Source organism: Lemur catta, chromosome 6 (genome assembly GCF_020740605.2).
Source record: "Lemur catta isolate mLemCat1 chromosome 6, mLemCat1.pri, whole genome shotgun sequence".
NCBI classification, from domain to species: domain Eukaryota; kingdom Metazoa; phylum Chordata; class Mammalia; order Primates; family Lemuridae; genus Lemur; species Lemur catta.
Window position 1 is genome coordinate 3,051,095 of NC_059133.1, and position 22,205 is coordinate 3,073,299.

General features: G+C 56.7%; 1 protein-coding gene across 4 annotated transcripts in view; it reads right to left on the reverse strand.

Annotated features, from left to right (window-relative positions):
- GRAMD4 (GRAM domain containing 4) overlaps window positions 1-22,205 on the reverse strand; it is a 73,852-nt gene that overhangs the window by 38,941 nt on the left and 12,706 nt on the right. The window lies entirely within an intron of this gene.

The window sequence follows — 22,205 nt, forward strand, 5'->3', positions numbered from 1 at the left end:
GGCCGAGCCTCCCCGTCCAGTCTGGGACAACAGGGAAGAGTTCTGGTGCGGCCTTGCACTGCGGTGTGGGTCACTGAGTGTAAATTCACACACACGTGTGCACCAAGGATGGAGGCGCCGTAGGGTGCCCACTCCCACTTCTGCCCCAGCTGGGCCAGGAGAAAGGCACTCCCAGTCCCAGGGGCAGGGTGAGTGCAGTCCCGCCAGCCCCGCTCCGAAGCCCATGGGGGAGGCCGGCCACGCAGGGGGAGTCCCCCAGCCCCAGCCCCCGCCTCGGTCACACAGCTCCCACAAACCCCAGCTCTGGACTTCCACAAGCAGCCTGGGCACCCGGGTCCCCACAGGAGGGTGGAGCTCCGCACACACCTGGGCTCAGAGCCTGTCCTGCCACTCACCAGCTTTCTGAAGTGGGAATGATGCCAACGAGGCCAAAGAACTCTGAGAACCAGGATGACACGCACCGGCTGCGCTGCGTGCTGGGAGGGTGGGGCCCAGCTGCGGTGCTTCCTGGTGACGCGGGGAAACGGCACCTGCTGGGTCACCGAGGATGGGCAGCCCCAGCGGGATGTGCCTGTCTGCAGCCCTGACTCAGCCCCCCGCCCCCAAGGCTCCTCGCAATCCTTGGCATCACGGCTCACATCAAGTCATGTCAAGAAGACCCACTAGCAGCGGGGACCCAGAGACTCAGTCAGAATGTTCCAGAACCGGCTCTGAGCAGCGGCTGCTGAGTTGCACAGAGTCGGGGGAGGGGCCACGGTGCTCCAGGACAGGCATTGCCCAGCTCGCCCAGGTCACAGGGTGGTCTGACACTGGCCCCGGCACAAACCCACAGGGAACGGGACCTATACAGAGTGGTCCAGCGTCCCCCGGAAGTGGGCAGCACTGTGGTGACGGGGAGGTGGCGTCCCTGCTCACACGGTGGGGGCACGTGCTGGCCATTTGGAAAAACACCACCCAGAGGAACTGCGAACCCCAGAGGGGCTGAGGGTCAGTAAACTTAACACCACACACACCAAAAGGAAAGAGAACTCAGCACTTGTCAAGTTCCTAGAAAAATGATGACAATCTATATTGAGACCGAAAAATAAAACCACAAAGTAACAAAGTCTAATAGACAACTGGAAAAAAAAATACAAAACTTCCATTTGTTACAAAGTGAAAATTTAAAACCACACAGTGAAACAGGGAATATAAGTAGCAAACAGGTAGCAAATACTTACACAAGGGATTACTATCAGCCACAAAACAGTTTGAGTAAATTGGGGAAAATGACAAGACCACCTTCCAACTCATGTAAAACCTTGAACTTCACTAACAAGCAAACAGAAGCTAACCCGGGCAGCAGAACACAGCAGGACCCGAACACAGATGCCCGCGGGACCAGCGAGTCCACCTGCTGAGAACCGCACGGCCCCGAGATCGAACCCTAGACATGGAGAAGGTCTTGCTCAGGCCAACACGTCACCCGCTGCCCGCTGAGACACGCAGGCGTTTCAGAAGCCCCCTGGCGCTCACGCAGGACGCCGTCCCTGGGAAGTAAAAGGCGCCTACAGCACGGAACCCCTGTGCTTGCCGTCATGGTGGACAGGCGTGTGGAGGAACACGGGTGCCAAGGGGCCCGTGTCACTGTTGGCTCACGGTGGCCTTCAGCAATTCTCTCTCCAAATGTCCTCTATATAATGCCTTCCCATTGCCTTTCCCCCGCCCCATTTTTTTACGGTAAAGCACACATGACGTAAAATTTACCAAGTTCACCATTTCGAGTGTGCAGTCGAGTGGTGCTAACAATAGTGTGTTCAGCACAGTTGTGCGTCTGTCTCCAGAATGCTTCATCGTGCTACACTGAAATTGCTCAAGGAACAGTAACTGTTCCCCCACCCGGCAGTCACCATTCCGGCTGCTTTTTTAATTAAAAAAAAGAATAAACTGGGCAGGGACGTGTGGCAACGTAAAATCCACTCCCTTTCATTCTCAAAAGGCCCTGGCGACCCTCCTCCTGGGAGCAGCAGCTGGAAGGGAGGCCGAGGGGACGGGCCTGGGGCACTGAGGCCACAGACCCCAGGCAGGGGGTCCGTGGCTGGCTTCCACCTGGGGCACAGTGGGACAGCCGCACTCTTACGTGCACAGAGCTCTTGGCCACTTGTAGGCTGAGGAGGCCCCATGTCTGGGATGCTGGCACTCCCTGAGGCTGGGGCCACCGTCCCAAATCAGCTCAGGCAAGCAAATGAGGCGGCTGCACCGGGAGAGGGACAAAGGCACTGAGTGTCCCTCCTGCCACCATCAGAATGCAACACGCACCCCGCCACAGCGCCGGCTACCAGCGGCTGTTCTCCTGGGGCCCTGCTGCTGGCCAGCTCACACCGGCCCTCAGGGAGCCCACCCGCCCAAGCAGGGGGTCCCAGAGAACCCCACTCCCGGCCCCCACTGCCCTCAACTAACTCTTTGGGTTCCTCAAAAGGACAAACTCTTCACTCTGTGTTCAGTTAAGGATCGCACTCCATGTCACCGATCATGCCACCAAACACACCACCGGGCACGAGTCCAGGCCGTGCTCCCGCCCCCTGCCTGCCCCAGGGAAGGACGCCCGCTGCGACCACATCAGCAGCCCCCGTTCCAAGCTGAAGGGTATCCCAGCCTACGCCAGGACGCCCTCCTATCAGTGACACCCGCAAAGGCCTTACTTCCAAGTAAGGTCACATTCACAGGTTCCGGGTGGGCACAAATTCTGGGGGCACGTTGTCCGACCTGGCACACTCCCAACCTACGGATGAGGCAGCTGAGGCTGAGCCCAAGGACCTCGCACACACGGACCGTCCCAGGGCGGGATTGCAGACCCAGGCGGGACCCCAGAGTGCAGCCGTCCCACCAGGCCAGCATCCCGATATCTCGCCGCACCTCCCGTCCTGGCCACTGCTGCCACATGTCCCTCCCGACCCCCTGCGGCCCACCCCATGGTCCACAGGAGGAAGCCCAACTCCTCGGCCTGCAGTCCGGCCGCTCCCCCCAGGACCAGCCCCTCTGCCTGCATCCGCCAGCCTGGCCCAAGCAGCCCAGGGTCCCCAGCAGTCCAAGCCACGTCACCCTCCCAGACTGGCCTCCCTCCTCGTCCCATCCAGTTCCTGAGAGGGAGTCAGCCCTTCCCTCGCTGGCTCCCTCAGCCGGGCGGGTCTCAGGCGGCCTCCCCCGTCCCCCAACCACCCGGCCTTCTGGACGGGTAAGCCTTTTTCTCAGGATCGAGATGGCTCTAGCAGAGCACGTGACACCCGGGACCCAGCTGGGACCTGCCGTGTCCCCATCGCCCGCGTACCTCCATCTGGACTCACTCCTTAGCTGTGGCTATTCCAGCCCCTGCTCCAGGACCAGGGCCTGCCGTGAGGACCCGGTAACCCCACGCCTCTGAGAGAAGCGGCTCCACACCAACGGCACAGAGAGGGTGGCACCTGCTGCTGTGCCCGGAGCAGGGCAGGGGGCTCTGCCACGGCTCTGCCCACCGGCCCAGGGCAGCACCCGCCAAGCTCTGGGCCCCTGTGCAAGCAGGACACAGCCCAGCCCAGCAGCCCTGGAACACAAAAGCACGCTGCTTTGGAAACCCACTGAATTGCCTGTGGACACACAAAGGCAGCAGTGTCTAGGGAACCCTGGACTGGAAAACCAAAAGGACTTTATTTCCCCTTCCCTAGCCCAAGACTGAAGGGAAAAAAAAAAAGTGTTTCCTGGTCTCCAGCGCTTGTCCTGAGCCGAGCCTCCTTCACACCATCGCCCGGCCCGAGCTCCCGTCCGAGTTCTGGATCCGCGGCGCTGCGCCAGGGCCTGGCTCCAGCCGCCCTCATCCTCTGGCTGTCCCGTGGCTGTCCCACTGGTCCTGGACAGACAGCGTCTGCTTTCCCACAGGACGCCAGCCCTCGCTCTAAACAGCATTCCGGGGAGGCTCATGGATGTTGGGCAAGACCCGCGCACCTCCCCACCCCCCACAGCGGGCCGCAGCGGACACCTGGCCCTCTGCCAAGTCCAGTCCTCGGGGAAGGCGGCCCCTAAACCTCCACTGGGGTCAGAAGGCCTGGGATCGAGGCTGGACCCCCAGGAACGGCCACCCAGGGCAGTGGGAGAGCACCCCAGGACGCAGCAACCGGCGGGCTCCCAGGTTCTGCGGGGGGGAGCAGGAGGGCCGGGGAAGGGCATCAACCCCAGTGCCCCCCAATTCCCCCACGCCTACTGCCACACACCCGCACCTCCCTCACTACCCCATTTGGGCACAGGCCCACGGACCCAAACCTGGGTCCCTGAGAGCCAAAAGGCCCGCAGAGTGACCCCTGACCCCACCCCACTCCCGCCCGGCCCTGGCTGCCCTCCTTCCCACATCAGCTCAGGACGGCGGCTCACACCTCACGACCTGAGGCTTTCCCCGGACCCCAGCCCTGCCCAGGAGCCACCTCGCTCATCCTGGATTCACACCTCGGTCCTGCCAGGCTGGGCACCGTCCTTGGGACCCCAGACACTCCCAGCATCAGTACCTCGGATGTTCTGCTGACCCTCAGCTCTGTGCCCCCACCTGGCCTCCCCACGAGCTCCAAGCTGGTTTCTCCACTGCCTGGTGGACGTCTCGCCAGCATGTGACTCTGCCAGTCCCGGCATGGAGCTCTGGTCTCCATGGCACTCTCGCCTGATGGCACCACGTTCACCAGCTGCTGGAGCCAGAGCCCTCCAAGGGGCGCTGGTGGTCTCAGTCCTCACGCCACAGCCACCTGCCCTCACGCCAGGCCACACATCTTCTCCACCTCCCACCCCAGCCTGGTCTCACAGAGCCACCTCCCACCCCAGCCACCAGGCCTCACAGAGCGCAGTCCAGGTGAGGGTTTAAAAGGGGAGGCCAGACCCTGCTGCACCCCCACTGAAACCCTCCGAGGACGTCCCTGCACCTGGGTAAGTGAACATCTCACCTGCCACCTCACCGGCCCCTTCTCCCCCCACACGCTCCAGCCCTGGCGATGCCCTCAGGAACTCTCCAGCCACCCTGCTGCAGGACCTGGCACATCTGCTCGGGGGATGTCCTACATTCCGGCTTTCTCCTGCTAGCATCACCCCTGTAATTCCACCATCCCATCTGGTTTGATCTGGCATCCTCGGAACTTCCTGATCACTGCCTTGTTTAGAATGTGGCCCCCACCCCACCCGGTGGGAACACACCCTCCCTGAGGGTGGAGACCGCATCTGGCTCAACTTCCCAGCGGGCTCAGCTCACCAGGGGCTGCTCAGGCGGCCTGAGCTGCTGACACTGGGGTCTTCGTCAGCAGAGCTTGGTGGGCAATGGGCAGCAATAATGCTTGTTCAGGGAGGAGGGCCCAGCAGGGAGGCCGGTTGCGATGCCTCAGCTCCGAGGGCCCGTCTGCTCGGGCCACCCCAGCCACATGCTGCATGCAGCTGTCCTCTGGCAGAGACCTCACAGCAGAGGGACATCCTAGGGACTTTGCCCTTGGGCCCTGCCAAAGCACATGGCCCCCAAATCCACAAAAACTTACAAAAAATTTAACTCCAAGGCTTCTACCATCTGGGATGTTTCTCTGGGAAGAGGCTTAACTTTCTTCCCCGGGTGAGGCATCTTCAGGGGCTTTTAGTCACAAAGGTCAGGCCGAACCCCCCTGCAGGGGGAACTGCGCTGTCTGCACCGTAGCAGGAAAGCTCCCTGGGGGGCGAAGGGGCCGCCTCGGGGCTGGGCGCACCCTGGGGTGCCGATACCACCCCGAGATACCACCGGCTCTGAGACCCCATGGCCAGGGTGGCCCAGCAGAGCCGGCGGGAGGACAGAGAGCTGGGAGGGACCGCGTGTGGCTCCACTTCCTCCTCCGTGTCCTGGGACCTGCCCACGGCGCGGGGAGGAGCTGGCTAATGTGTAACGGCCGGCCCCAGAGGAACCTCCGGGCACAGGCATGTGTCACACGTTTATTACACGCAGCACAGGTTTATAAATAACAGTGAAATGTGCAACACTCCCCAGTGTAAGCTCCAGACAGCCACCTGAGTCTCCGGGATGCTCGACCCCCGCAGGCATGACCAACCCACGGCCCTACGGTCAGCGGGCGGGACAGGGAGGCTGGCTGGTGTTTTTGTTATGTTAACAAACCACAACAGAGGTAAAAAAGGAAGGCCTGTGCAGTGACCCATTCCCCGGTGTAAACACTCCCGCTCCGGCCACACGCGACATCCCACCACGCAGACACAACAGAGCACACGAGACAGTAAAATGGAGGGAAATAATTCAGAAATGATGAGTTTTGAGTATTTACTACGTTCATTTTCAATGTAATTTATCTAACTACAAGTGTATATGCTGTCATTTATATTAATGGCCAACTCACAAAATTCCTGAAAACTCAGCAGCCAGCTCTTGCAAACCCGCACGCGCCAGCTCCGGATCCCTCCTCTCAAGCTGTCACAGCCACGGAGGGAGCAGGGCTCAGTGAACGCCGGCACCTCCCACTCGCCGCCCCCTCCCTGACAGGCTCAGGGGACAGACACCGAAATTGGAGATAAGGTCTGAATGCAAGAGGAGAGTTCTTGGGGGCTCAAGGGACAGCTTCTCAGACAGCCCTGGGAGGCAGGACCAGACGGTCACACCCACATGGGGCCAGGCAGGCCATCTCCAGGGCAGGAGGGGACACCTGGGAGCGCAGCACCTGAGCCTCTGGGGGTGGGCCATCCCTGACTCGGGGGCCCGCCATCCTCACACCCTGTCCTCATCACCACCCGGGTGCTCATAGGAGGTGCCAGGATCCCCTCTGCCTCCGGGATGCTGCCCAGGCCATCTCTCTGTCCACGCCAGCCTTCCCAGCCACAGGGTGGCTCACCTGCTCCGAGCTGCTCCCACCCTCGGGCACATCACCCTGCCAGGGGGAGCTACGGCCACCAGCGCACGCCACCGCGGCTGAGGGATAGGTAAGGGGGCACTCGTCTACCCAGAGTCAGGGGTCAAATCCTAGCCCTCCTACGCCCCACACCACGTGTGGGCTGTGCCACGTCTGTCCCAGTGCCCTAAGTACCAGGGTGCGTGGAGAACCCTTGGGGAGGGGCTCCACACTGAGCTGCTCCACCTGATCACCGCACACACAGGTGGCACAGCAGGTGGCAGCAGCCCACGGCCAGACCCTGACAACCACAGCCGCAAACCCCAGGTAGGGGTCCCTCTCCAGACAGCTGTTAGAGGACAGCGAGAAACGGTGCAGGGAAGGACTCAGCAACGTGCCTGGCCAGCAGCAGTAACAACGGCAAAAACACAGACCCCACTTCCCAAAAAAATGTTCTGCCCTGGTCACAGTACTGACAGGGAAGAGCTATCGTTAAAATGACACATGGAGAAACCGAGACTGGGGAAGCAGAGTAAGAGAGAAGTGGCACCACAGACACCACTGGACCCCACAGCCTGAGCTTGCCTGAACCCCAGGACAGCCTCAGGGGCATCTCAGCACCAGCCGCCCTACCCTCCCTAGCATATGCCTCCATTAATGCATCCCTCATACTGTGCGATGACTCACAGGCCCCTCTGCCTAAAAGCTTGGGTGGGGAGCCTGGCAGAGTGACCACACAGATATTTATTTAAGTGAACAAAGCTAGCAAGAGAACCTACACTTTAGGAGCAAGTAGGCAGGCAAAAACGTCTGTGTTATATATGCAAATAAAATAAGCCATAGGAAACACACATGAGAATTCATTTCTAATGGCAGCATTGCTTTTTCCAACTCTCTCCACACTCTTAGCAATCAGGACTTGGGAAGATCCAGCCAACAGGACAGCTGGAAGGAAGCACCTTCCGGATTCCCCGGATTTGTCACGTCCTCCTGCCACTGCCCTTGCCCAAGTTCCTGAAAGCCAAAAGCTGTGCTGGCTCCCAGCTGCCGGGAAGCAGGCTGCTCTCCAAGCATGTTTCGGCATCAAAGCAGGGCTCGGCAACTCTGTTCCACAAAAGGCCAGGTAGAAAGTACGTCAGGTTTGGCGGCCGTACCGCCTCTGCACGACTTCCCAGCCCCGCTGGAGTGCACAATGGGCAGCTGTGTGCCAACAAACCATGAGTTACAGGAGGAAACAGGCGGCAGTGGGTGGGGTCTGGCCGCTGGGCCACAGCTGACTATCCTCCGTCCTAGGGCCATAAACGCCTAGCAGAACAAGAACTCTCAAATAGGTCCCCGAACTCACTAACCCACTAAAGACAGTCAGGACAGGGGGTGGTGGCTCACATCTGTAATCCCAGCACTTTGGGAGGCCAAGGCATGACGATCACTTGAGGCGAGGAGTTTGAGACTAGCCTGGGCAACACAGCAAGACCTCATCTCTACAAAAAATAGAAAACTTGGCTGGGTGTGGTGGTACACGCTCATAATCCCAGCTACTCAGGAGGCTGAGGCAGGAGGATGGCTTAAGCCCAGGAGTTCAAGGCTATAATGAGCTACAAACCATCCACTGCACTCCAACCTGGGCAACAGAGTGAGAGCCTGTCTCTAAAATAAACAATAAAAAAATAAAGGGGTTTGGCAGGCCAGAAGGAGCCTCAGCCCTTGATAAGCACTTGGGTCCTACTTTCTGGGCCTGGGTAACACCACTGGTGTGTGGCCTTGCTGTCCGTAGAGTCCTCTTAAGGAAAGGCCACGGGACAAGGCGTGGCCCATGGTGAGGCTGTGGCAGCCTGGCCAGTCTCCATGTTCCTGGGGCAAGAAAAATCTCACTGAGGGGACCCCACATGTCGCCATCCACCCTCTTGTTCTCCCCCATCTCGTGTCCCACTAGAGGCAGAGGAGCTGGCAAGGAGGGTGTGACTCAGGGTACCGGAAGGAGAACCAGCTCTGCGGAGCCACCAGCGGAGGCCCTGTCCACACCTCACAGCAGCCAGGCCACCCCACGGGCTTCAGGTAGGAGCCCTTTACTCCCTAGTGACAAACCAACAACTCGTGGAGAAGACTTCGTAAAACCAGGAGCCAGCCCCAAGCACCTCCTCCTACCTGGAGCACCCCAGTCGTCCTTTCCCGGAGGGCTCCCCGCCCCCAAGATGGCCTATTCCTCGTGCCCGGAGCACTCCGGCTTGGCAATGCATCATCCGAGGCACCGTGGGCCTGGCCGACCAGCAGGTGGCACGTCCCCGGGGCCCAGCACACAGCCTGGCACCAAAGAACTGGCAGCAGTGTGGATGCCTCTTGCAAACAAGGCTGATCTGACTTCCTCCTTTCCAATTTGGATGCCAAATTAGCCTTGTTCGCAGATGACATAACCTTATACCTAGAAAAACCTAACGACTCACCAAACAACTGTTAGAACTGATAAATTCAGTAGGGTTGTAGGATACAAAATCAACACACAGAAATCTGTGGCACTTATATATACCAACAGCAAACAATCTGAAATAAAAATCGAGAACGCAATCCCATTTACAATAGCTACAAAAAACAGAAAATACCCAGGACTTAACCTAACGGACAAAGTGAAAGATTTATACAAGGAAAGAAGAGGACACCAAGGAAATGAAAAGATATTCCATGCTCGTGGGCTAGAAGAATTGATGCTGTCAAAACAACAACATTACCCAGAGCAATTTACGGATTCAATGCAATCCCAACAAAATACCAATGACATTCTTCACAGAAATAGAAAGAAAAAAAAAAAAACCTAAAATTTACATGGAACCACAAAAAATTCCAACAGCTAAAGCAATCCTGAGCAAAAAGAACCAAGCTGGAAGCATCACACTACCTGACCCCAAAATTTTCCACAGAGCTGTAGTAACCAAGACAGCACAGTACTGGCATAGAAGCAGACATAGAGACCAACGCAACAGAATCGAGAATCCAGACGGAAATCCACGCGTTTACCACTAACTCCTCTTGGACAAAGGTGCCAAGAACACACAGTGGGGAAAGGGCAGTCTCGCCAGTCACTGGTGCTGGGAAACTGGATATCCACGTGCAGAAGAATGAAACTAGACCCCTATCTCTCACCATACTCAAATCAAATCAAAACAGATTGAAGGCTCAAATATAAGAGCTGAAACTCTGAAACTACTAGAAGAAAACATTGGGGAAACACTCGAGGACATGGGTCTGGGTGAAGATTTTGTGTAAGATCTCAAAAGCACAGGCAACCAAAGCAAAAGCAGACAGCTGGAATTACGTCGAGCTAAAAAGTGTCTGTACAGCAAAGGTAACAATCGACAAAGTGGAGGGAACCGGCAGAATGGAACGAAATACCTGCAAACCATCCACCCGACAAGGGTCTAACAACCAGAACATAAAAGGAGCTCAAACAACTCAATAGCAAAAAAATACATGATCTCCGTTTAAAGGGAGCAAAAGATCCGAACAGGCATTTCTCAAAAGAGGACACCCAAATGGCCACTAGATATATGGAAAAAATGCTCAATGTCACTAATCATCAGAGAAATGCAAATCAACACCACAGTGATATCACGTCACCCCAGTTAAAATGGCTGGTACCAAAAAGGCGATAACATGCCAGTGGGATGTGGAGAAGGGGGAGCCGTCGTGCACTGCTGGTGGGGATGTAAATTAGCGCAGCAGCCACGGAGCGCAGCATGGGGGCTCCTCGAAAAACTAAAACCAGAAATGCCACGTAATCCCACAGTCCCATCGCAGGGTGTGTATCCAGAAGAGAGGAAGTCGGTACATGGAAGAGACACCAGCACATCATTCACAGCAGCCCAGACACAGATGCTCACTGGGGCCTGTCGGCGGATGAATAAGGCAAACGCGGCACGGACCCATGCACCCACAACGGAATACTACCCAGCCAGGAACAAGCATGGATCCTGCCCTGCGCAGCAGCAGGGTGGAACTGGAGGCCGTTATGCTAAGTGAAATAAGCAGCACGAGAAAGACAAATACCACCTGTTCCCACTCACAGGTGGGAGCTAAAAAGTGCATCTAGTGAAGATGGAGAGAAGACTGGTGGTCACCAGAGGCCAGGAAGCGCAAGAGAGAGGGGAGGGGTAAGGAGGAAAAGAACATACATGTACCACTGCAGCATACACTTAAAAATGGCAAAGATGGGCCGGGCCGGGCAGGGCGGTTTGCGCTTGTAGTCTCAGCGCTTTGGGAGATCGCTGGAGCCTAGCAGTTTGAGACCAGCCTAGGCAACAGCGAGACCTGGTCTCTACAAAAAATTTAAAAATTAGCCTGTTGTGGTGGCATGCACCTGTAGTCCCAGCTACTCAGGAGGCCTGAGGCAGGAGGATGGCTTGAGCCCAGGAGTTGGAGGCTGTAGTGAGCTAGGATCATGCCACTGCACTCTAGCCTGGGTGACAGAGCCAGACCATGTCTCAAAAAAAAAAAAAAATGGTAAAGATGATAAATTATATACGCATATTTTACCTCAATAATAATAAAAAAGGAGCTAGCAGCAAACGAATAGGTGAGCCAGGTGGATTTTAAAGAAGTTCCCGGTCCCTGGGCAAACCTAGCACCAAAGCAAACGCACGGGCCTTAAACAGCCCCTGAGGTGAGAAGAGCCTCCAAACAGCTACCTTCCCTTCCCATAACTTCTGGTTTTTTTTCTAATGTGGCCCAGCTGAGGCCAAAAGGCCCCCGCCAGGCCCACCGAGACTCTCCCGCACAGACCAAGCCCCGGGACACAGGGCAGCACACTGCTATGGAACACGTTCCTTGTTTAAAGCAACACACAGCAAGGACAAGGTGGACCCAGGCTCCTGCTCAGCAGTGACAGGACTGCCGAAAGCCAGGCTGGCCAAGGCAGCCACCGCAGCCCAGGGCTGCAAAACTCAAGGCCCAGCGAACAAGAACAAATATTTCAAAAGCAAAGTCAAAGACATTCAAGGTCTGCCTTGCACCTGCTGCCCAGGTAACCAATCACCAGCCCGGTGTGGCCCGGCAGGCAGTCTCACAGAAGAGCCTCCTGCTGGCCCAGGCCCACATGGGCCCCGACGAGTGGGCAAGCAATGTGCTGCACCCAGAGGCTGGACGGCACCGTCGACCCGGCAGGCCTGGGTGAGAGGTGTGAGGCGGGCAGGGAGGCTTGCACTGCAGTTGGGCAGTGACAGTGACAACTGAGCCAGCCACCGAGTGTTCAATGAGCACCCACTACCAGCTGGACACGCTTCTCAGTACTGGGACGCAGAGGGGGCGGCAGGAGGAAGGGCACTCAGAAACAGGCAGTGGTGGCACCTGGCAGTGGTGGCACCTGCAGAGTCCCTTTTGCCAGAATGAGGCAGAAAGGAGCCGGTGGGAGCAGACAAGGCCTCGGAGGGGCACTCGTCCCTTTCCAGCAAGAGGCAGGGACGCAGAAACACCGGAGGAAACCACGTGGACACGGAGCCGAGCAGGCAGATCGGGCTTTGTGGGGGAAGAGCGCAGGCAGGAGCACGGCTGGTCCCACCCACCCCGCGGCAATGTGGAGGACAAGCACCTGCCCGAGGCTGCCCGAGCCTCCCTCGCTGACCCGCACACACCCGTCTCTGGCCTGGCACGTGCTGAGAACTCAGTAACCAGGGGCTGCCATTACCACAATCCCCCTTTTTAAAGAGAAGAGGAAACAGAGGCTCAGGAAGGGATATCACAGCCATCACAAGCTGGAGGATGGAGCACAGGGTGTCATGGCTCCTGCCCACCACCAGCACCGCTTGGGGACAGGGCCCCAGACGCTGGAGGTGAGAGGTGAGGTGTGGCCAGCTGTGGAGCTGCGGGTCCCCTGTATTCTCAGGCCAATGTGCTGGCCTGACTTCCAGCTCCCAGGCCAGGGAGGGTAACCGCAGCCCCAGGGAACACAGGACGGCAGTGCCTCAAAAATCTAAAACCAGAATTATCACATGACCCAGCAATCCCACTTCAGGGCACACATCCAGAAAACTGAAATCACAGAGTCCCGCACACCTGTGTTCACAGCAGCCAAGAGTGGCAACAACCCAGGCGTCCCCTACAGACGGACGGACACGATGTGGTCTGTCCCTACGATGGAATATTATTCAGCCTTAAAAAGGAAGCAAACTCTGACACCTGCTCCAACATGCAAGAGCCTAGAGGACATTACACTTTGTGAAATAAGCCAGTCACAAGAGGACAAACACTGTGACATTGCACTCATGAGGTCCCTAGAGTAGTGAAATTCAGAGAGACAGAAAGTATAACAGTGGCTGCCAGGGGCTGAGGAGATGGGGGATTGGAGAAGTCAGTGTTTACCGGGTGCAGAGTTTCGGTTTGGGAAGATGAGAAAGTTCTGGAGCTAGACGGTGGTGATGGCCGCACAATGATATGAATGTGCTTTAATGCCACCGAACTAACACTTCAATGCCACATCCTAACACTTAGACATGGTTAGGATGGTCAGTTTTGTTATGTATATTTTATCACAGTTGATAGAGGAAAAACATCCTCTCTAAAATGATCTATAAATTTAACATGATTCCCTTAAATATATATATATATTTCAGAGGAACCAAGACAAGCTGGGTCTAAGGTTTATCAGGAAAAATAAATAAGCCAAACAGCCAGGAAAATTCTGAAAATCAAGGCGAGGAGAGGCCAGCCCTGCCGCGTAATAAAACGTGATGGGGCTGCAGCCATTTCAAAAGTGCTTTAATTGAGGCTAGGAGATTGAGACCAGCCTGGGCAACACAGCAAGACTCCATTTCTTTTTTTAAAGGTGTGTTAATGGCGCATGAACAGACAGCAGAGCCATGCAGCAAACTAGAATGTATAGAAATAGACTCAGACCCAATTGTGTTCAGGAGGGGAAGAGATAAATTATTCAACAAATGATGCTAGAACACCCGAGAAGCTACTTGGAATAAGATGACGTTGGCTCTATACCTCACACCTCCCTAAACAAATTCCAACCAGACCAGAGATTTGAATGTAGAGTAATGGAAGCATTAAAGCAGTAAAGGCCGCTGTGGGGGACACGCACTCCCTTGGGACTGAACGAGGCCTTTCCAAGGGAGACAGGAAACACATGAGAAGAGAGATTTACATTAAAAACAAATTTCTGCAAGACAAAAACCTCCATGCGCAGTCAGAGATAAATGGCAATGTGGGAGAAAACACTTCAGTGTGTATCACAAAGGATTAATTTGCCCAACGTTGACAAACAGCCCCGCAGAAAAACGGGCAAAAGATGTGGACAGTTCACAGAAAAGGAACAACAAATAGTTCTTTAACATGAAAAGATGACTGACCTTCCCTTACAAGGAGAGAAATACAAATCAAATGGCACCGAGAAACCCTTTCCCTAACAGACCGGCAGAAGGCACAGCGTGTGGGCGCAGGGCCTCGGAACCAGGAACCGGGTCTGTCCGCTGCCAGAGCGGCTGGAGGCAACTTTGCAATAACCAGGAAAGTTACTGTTTCTTTTCCAGGAATCGCTCCTCCTCGCAGGGGCAGCGCGATGTAGGCGCAGGGTCGGCTCCTCGTTTTCGTGAAAGCAGAAAAAGGCTGGCGGCCCCGTCCGAGTCTGCCCACAGGGCACGGCCACACGCACGCCCTGGAGGTGTCGGCATGAACGCTGGTCCCAAGGGTGCCCTCTGGACACAGGAACCGGGGCTGAAGCCACCAGAAGCTTGAACCTCTTTCAAATTCTGAGTCCGGAATGTATTAACTACTCTGTAGTAAACTAAATTTTAAAATTACATTTTTTAAATAAAAGAAATATGAAGGATTTTCTTTTTAAAAAAACCCAAAAAACAAAAACTACCCTTCTTCACGTGGCAGAGAATCTGGCCTAATCCCTAACCCAGGAGTTCTCAAAGTGGCCTGGGGACCCCCGGGAACCCCCGGGGCAAACCCCGCTAGCAGCAATCCTAGACGCCTGCCTTTCCTCCTGACCCGGCAGCTCCGTGTGACAGGGCGGCAGGTGGGACCCAGAGCCCAGGAGGCCACCGGCTGTCTTCCTCCCTCAAACCACACTCTGAGGAAGAGCCGCGAAGTGCCAGTGCCTTTCTTCACTGGTTTTTTTAATAGTGATTTTTTAATAAAAATATGCTACTTATGTTAATATAGTAAGTCTATAGTTGGCATATTTTAATAAATTAACATATATCTTTAATATCTTAGTGTCAAGTTCTAATACAGTGACTCGCAGTAAATGCAGCCCACGCACACAAAGGCTCTCTGCGTCCTCAACAGCGTAACACTGTAAGAGGGTCCGGGACGAGACCAAACAGTGTGGGAGCCACCAGCCTACCCCCGAGATTCCAGGGGCCCCATAGGGGGACACTGTGCCCTTGGGGGCCCCCAGTCAGCCCGCCGGCCACCTCTGACCACGACCCAGGCCTGGGGCAGCTGAAGCTGGGCCCCAGTGGGGAGCACGTTCACGCACAGCCTGAGACCCAGGGGTCAGGCCGGGCGCAGAGGGATGGCTAAAGACACAACTTCCTAAGGGGCCAGCTGGGGCACCCACCTTATTTCTGGCCACAGCCCGTCACAGTCCTGAGCCGATCTCCAAGGCACTCACGTTCGCTGGGGTCTGTCTCCACTGCACCCCGCACCACCTGCCCTGACCCACACATGTGGCACTGAGTCGGCCATGGGTCACAGTCCCAGGGCTGGGGGCGGGGGGTGGCCTCCGCAACAAACCGCAAAGTGCGCCTGGCACAGCCTCTGTCTGGCAGGGGATGGAAGAGAGTGGAGCGGGTCGTAGGTCAGGAGAGGGTCAGCCACTGGCCTGAGTGTCTGCCCCTCCCACCCCAGGCTGACTGGGGGACATGGGTCCCTGGGGCCAGGCAGGCAACAGGCTGGAGACCGGCAAGAGGCCCGGCGCCAGGACAGGCACAGCGGTTTGGAAAGTGACCAGGGTGAGGGAGGGGCGTGGACCCTGCCCTGATCTGCCCTGGTCCTCAGGTCACCCATGAGCAAGGGGGGTCCCGGCCAGAGGATGGTGGGACAAGCAGGCCACGGGCTGAGGGCCACGGGGTCCTCAGCCACCTAACTTCATCCTCACACCTGTAGCAGATGGAAATCACCCCCCTTTCCGAACCAGGAAACTGAGGCACAGAGAGTCAAGCAGCAAAGAAGGCAGCAGCCATGTTCCTGACCAGCGCTTCCGGCCCCCCAGGGGCCCAGGGGCCGCACACTGCCCCCAGCGCAGACGCGAGACCTCACTCCTCCTCTACCTCCTCACCGCTTCACGCTCAGGCCCAGGGTGGAACCCAGCAAGGACGAGCAGCCTCCAGGTCACTGTCAGAGTCACAGCCATCTTCTCTACACAGCGGGACACCCCACGGGTCCTAGGAGGTCCTGCCCAATCACTCGCCTCAGCAAATCCTTGGTCTCCCAAATGCACCACCATTGTCTGGACCCCAGTTGGTACAAACACCCTCCCCTCCTGCCTCCCTTCCAGGGGCCACGTGAGGCTCCTCCTCCAGGAAGCCCTCCCTGACTCCCACAGTCCACAGGAATCTCCCCATCCAAGGAACACATCAGTCCTGTGGCTCCTGTGCTCTCACACACCGGGGTGCTCACGGATGCACCTGCCGCCAGCACAGCCGTCTTCCCCACACCTGCCTCTGCACCCGCATGCACACATCGCACCCAGTGAGCAGCCTGTCACCCAATATCCCTCCTCCCTCTTTTCCTAAGGACCCTGTGCTCTCCCTGGGGAATGACCCGCCCCAGCGGGAGGCAATGCCGATCGCGTGCTCTGCCTCACAGCAGCGGGGACCCTGTGGGGACAGATAAACCATTAATAACTCAGCAGGCGAATCACAGTCCCTTTGGAAAAGGGACCACACAAGCCTGGAGCCAGGCTGCTCGGCCGTCCTGGGAGACCCGCCTGGGAACAAAGGGATTCAGGGGACGTGGGAGGAGACACCGCGGGGCAAGATGCAACCAGAAGGAAGAAGGCGAGACCAGAGACGCAGCCTGAGCACCCCACGCAGCCCAGGCCCCGACCAGCACGTGGCCTGTGTGAGCCTGCGCTGGGCCCCTCCTTGCACGCCCTCCTTGCTGGGGCTCTGGGGAGACCCCCAACAGGAGCCTGACACCCTGCCACTAGAACAGGGTGACAGCTCCAGGTGATGACTGCAGGAACCAGTTATCAGCAGGTGGCTTTCTCTTGAAGCAGAGCACAGCTATCACCGGCCTTAAGAAATCAAGGCATGAAACAGTGGGTTTCCAGGACAGATACTTTGGGACAAATGCCTTTATGACTAAAGGACTCCTCCGCTCTCTGCAGGACCTTTGACAAATCATTTTGTAAACAGCAAGCTTTCCTGCTGGCTTTAAGGTAGGATCGGATTTGCAGACAATTCTACAGGGAGAACGGGCCAGAGGTGGCCAGACACACCTGGGATTCTCACTGACTCACAGGTGAGAAGAGTCCCCACGTGGGGAGAGCCTTCTGCCAGCCACTCTCCTGCAAAAGCAATTAAAACTCAAAGCATGCTTTTGCTTAACTACAACAAATCTGAGAGACTCCACGGCGTGTGCAGCCCACCGTGCTCCCCGGGGCCGAGCTGTGGAAATGTTTCTCTCCATCTTCCAGGGAGAACTGAGACTCTCATATCAGAGAACTCAGCTAATACGTTAACCGCAGGTTGCTAGGTAATTTTGCATTTAAAAAAAATTAGCATCTAAAGGCACAACTATGAAAATAATGGCTGAAGGTGTGAAAAGCCAAGAGCCATCTCCATGTTACATAATTAATCACGCAAATACACGCACACACACAGGCCCTGCCCGGGCAGCTCTCAGCAGAACTAGCCGGGCCCCCGCCCACCCCATCCGTCCACACAGGTGCCAAAACTCCACTCCTTGTGCCAGGGGCTCTCTCAAGGTCTGGGCTTGTCCAGATCTGACCCTCCAGCTCAGTCTCCGCCTCCCCCACCTGCAATGCCCCGCCTCCTCGGGGGGCTGCACGGCCAGCTCACACCCTTCCCCCCACCCCCACCCCGGTGCACGCCAGCTCTTGCTCAGGGCTCCGGCCCTATCCGCTCCTCTTCTTTCAGTCCCAGCCTGAAATGGGCCGTAGCTCACAAGGGCACTGTGGGGACGAGGCCCACTCGGTCCTCCCCACCCTGCCCACACGGTTTGAGGACTTGGCTTTCAGCTCCCGTTTCTGATTTCAGGTATACTCGCCCCTCGAAGGACCCAGAGCTGCACCCCGGAGTCTCCCCCACCTTCTGAACGGGCTCCTGCCCCCAAACAGACCCCACACACACCTCAACTACCTAGAACCATCAACAAGCCAGGATCCAGCAGCCAGCAAATCCTAGCAAATCAAACCAATAACCGGCACTGCCTTTCCTTACACGTAGGAAAGCAAGCGACTCGAAGGGTTGCAGGTGAGGACCATCCTGCACGCCGTCCCACACCTCCCACAGTGAGAATCCCTGGGCAGCTCCAACTCCCTCTCTCGCCTGCCCTCCACCATTTGTCCTGACTCCACTTACCAAAGCAGCGTAAGAGACCCAAACATCTCACTAGAGTTTTCACCAAAAAAAGGCCACCAATGCCAAACCCTAATGGACTAAAAAAATGCAACCGACCAGAACATGCCACCTTCTACTGCATCCTAAAGGCAAGTTCTACAAGCAGATAATTGTAAACACCCCTCCCCAAAAAGCCCTACATTTTCTATAAACTTGCCCCCAGAATAGTAACTTGCAAATAAAACTGTACTTGTTTTTGTCCTAATTAAAACCATGCCAGAAAATCACCTGAAACTTGAGAAAGGAGAGAGAGAAACATCACTCGATGAAGTTCCTCTGGATCTAAATAAGACTCCAACTCACCACATCCTCTCATGCCCACATGTTTTGGGGGCTTCAGATGATGTTCCCCTTGGAAGAACCCAATCTCGTAAATATTAAACTAAAAGAACCTCTCTTCAAAGCGGCTGTGCTTTGCAGCATGCCTCTGCCGGGAAGGACACGGCTTGCGGAGCGAGAGCCGGTCCCCACCTACGCCTGGTACCGGCGAGGCCCCAAGGCAAGAGGACCCTCTCCCTCCTGCTCCCCGGTGGCTGGAGCCACCTGCGGTCCTCCCAGCCAAGAGGCCGATTCCCAAAAGCAGGTGTGGAGCCCTGGCGTAACCAGACTAGCAGGTTGGCAGGCAACTCTGAGAAGGGTGGTTCCACTCCCACCTGGAGCAGGCGGCTGAGTCAACCCTGTAGCCATCAAAGGAGGGGAGGTCTCAGTGACAGGTGGAAAAAAGGCCCCAAGTTGACCAAAGAATGCTGCCTTGAGGGCCTAATCTCCAAATTCCAACAGGAAACAAAATCCCACCACCTGGTTCTACTGAGAAGAGCCCGACCATCCGCCCTTGCCAAGCACACAGCACCCCAGGAGACCCCAGCCCCCACCCACAGCGGGGACGGTGGCAAGGCCAACTTCAGGCTTCAGTCCTGTGGCCAGGCAGCCTGGCTCCGTGGAAAGGGCCGCTGGTGACATCTGTCATCCTGGCCACACTTACACCTGTGGAAACTGATGACTATCAGCCTCATAAATGTGATTTAGCCAAATACGATGCCAAGCCCTTGACAGCTCACAGGGAGTAGGGCCCGGCTAGTCTGCGTCCTCGCGGTCAGCCCGGGCAGAAGCAGTAGACAGAAACTGCAGGCGGGCGGCCCTCTGCCCTCCCCACGTGGCGCTGATCTGGAACTATGCAAACAATTCCAACAATGTGTCCACAAAGTGAATTTCGAGAAAGTAAATCCATCCTAATACACTGCATCAACACTGCGAGCAGGAGCATCCGGGGTCTGGCCGGCCCCCTCGCAGGACGGCAGACCCCTTCTTACCCTCTGCAAGCCCCTCAGCAGCTCTTGCTCCTTCCCCGACGCCACCTCGTCAGCCTCCCTGGGCGAGCTGGGAAGGTAGCCCGGGCAAGGAGAGAGCCTGTCACCTGGAAGACTTGGCTCGGTGGCCACCCCTGCACCTGTCAGATGGGGTGCTCACCTGCCTGGGTGCTCACCTGCCCTGGTGCTCACCTGCCCGGGCAGCTGGGCTCTGTATTCTCTGTGTGGTGGCATCTTGACCGCCTGACCAGCTGCGGGGGTGACCACAATGATTCTGGGGAAGGCCCTGGCCAGAAAAGCTGGTCCCCTGGTGGCTGGGAGCGGGGACCAGGAGGGGTCAAGGTGTCAGGGCAGGAAGAGGGGTTGACCCTCTCGGAGGGCTGGGCTTCCTCTCAGGACTCTCTGCCTCTGGGCCTCCTGTGCCCTGCCACCACTGGGCCCAGACCACTGGGGGCACCAGCTCCCTCTTCCAGACACAGGGCCAGCCCCACGGGCTACAAGATGAGGGTCCTGCAGGTGCCAGACCCTTCGTGTGGCATTAAAGGGAGATTCACGAGCCAGGAAACCAAAGTCAGAACAGGCACCTACTTCCAAGGGTGGCCAAACTAGAAACCTGTCCTGATGGCCAACTTCCCTCAAATTACCCCTTAGATTGTTCCAGAAACCTGAGGCTTGAGACCTGCTATGTTCCTTGGTCTCTGTCTCTAGTTTCCAAGTCTGACCTGACAGCTTGAAAAACGCCCCTTGCACACACCTGCCCCAGCTTCATTTCCCCAAACCCGAGTGTCTCTGGGGCGAGGGCTTTCCTGGGCCCGGCAGGGGCATGGGGGGAGGGTGCGGACCTCACGGCCGGGTGCGGTCTGCGGGAGGGGCACAGCACTGTGCTGACTTAGCACCTTACTCAGAGCAGCAGAAACAAACCTGGTTCACATCAGAAGGTCCCAGGGCCTAAGCGCTGGTCACCAGCCACAAAACACAGTCGACAAAACTGCGCTGGCAAGAGCCGGAGCAGGTGAAAGCCGGCCTGCTCTGAAGCCCTTCAGAAAGCGGGAGGCGGCCCCCTCCCAGCCCGGACACCCTGTGCTGCCCCTCGCAGCCCTGGGCTCTCGGGGCTCCAACACCCCCTTCACCCCCAGGGGACACAGCCTTGCCCGGGCCCAGGACACAGCTTCCATCTCCAGCCCAGACTTCTGTCCCCGGCCAGGGCCAACTGCCCTGAGACCAAGCTCTACCTTAGCTCCTGGACATCTCTGCACCTAAGGCGCCCTGAACCACCTGCCCTCCCTGGGGCTCACCCCCAAGGTCCCTCACCACCCACGGGCATCGTCCCTTCCTCTGCTGAGGGCCCCCAAAAGAGACACGAGCCTTCCCCTGGCCCAGCTCTTCTCTGGCTACCACCCCTGCGTGCCCCCCACCCCCCAGCAGCCCTGCACACACCTGGTCCCTCACACCTGTGTGCACTCACACCTGCCCTGGCCCGGAATGTGCTTATCACCTCCCACCCGGCCCTGCACAGTCTGCCCGGACCACTTCCACCTGTCCTTCCACAGAAACAGTGGCACCCGCCCCATGGGCAGAGCTGCAGGAGGGGACAGTGTGGCACAGGGCCAGGGAAGGGCGTGCACAAGGAAGCAATTGGCGGGGAAGCTGGGGGCATGTTGGCGAGTTGGTGGCTATCATCGAGACCCTGGCTTCTACCCAAGGGTGAGCTCGAGGGTGCCCATTACATTAAACAAACATACAAAAGAGGACTGTGCAGGGACCAATGATGATAGCACGTCATGGCCCAAGAACAACAACATACCCCATTCCATGCTCTGGAGGCCTGAACACAGAAGAGGACGAAAAAGACTCAGCCACAAGCCTCCACTCTGCGAAGTCCACCCAGAGCAGAGCACCCTGCGGCGGAAAGTTGGCCACATTCGACCACGCCGGCCCACCCCTGCCTGTCCCCATGGCACTGCTGGGGGGTCCACCACAGGCCATGTGTGTGGCAGCCCCGGAGGGTAAGAGGCTCGAGACACCTCGGGCAAGCTTCTGCCCCGGGGCAGGTTCAGGGGCGAGGGACCAGGCAGGAGAACCCAGCAATGGCTCATCGAGCCTGAAAGTCAGAATTTACGACTTTTTCAACGTTTCCGTAACATTTACCTTTCTGCTATTGGTAAAGGGAAAAGGTCCGCAAATCCAATCACAGTCAACAAGGTTCCGGTGCTACTTAAGCAGACACATCATTCTCGAGCATTTGAGAACAGTAGAGATAAAATCAATTCCTTTTATGTTTTCGTTCAGATGCTTTCTTTTTTGAAAACCCACATGGAGAGTTCTAATTTAGGTTATGTTGATGAACGAAAATAATCACGAGTGGGGTTTTAAATCTTCTAATTATACAGAATTTAGGACAAAATATTCATGTAAGTGATTCCGAAATACTTTATAAATAGGTCATATAGGCTCTTTTTATTGCCAAAATT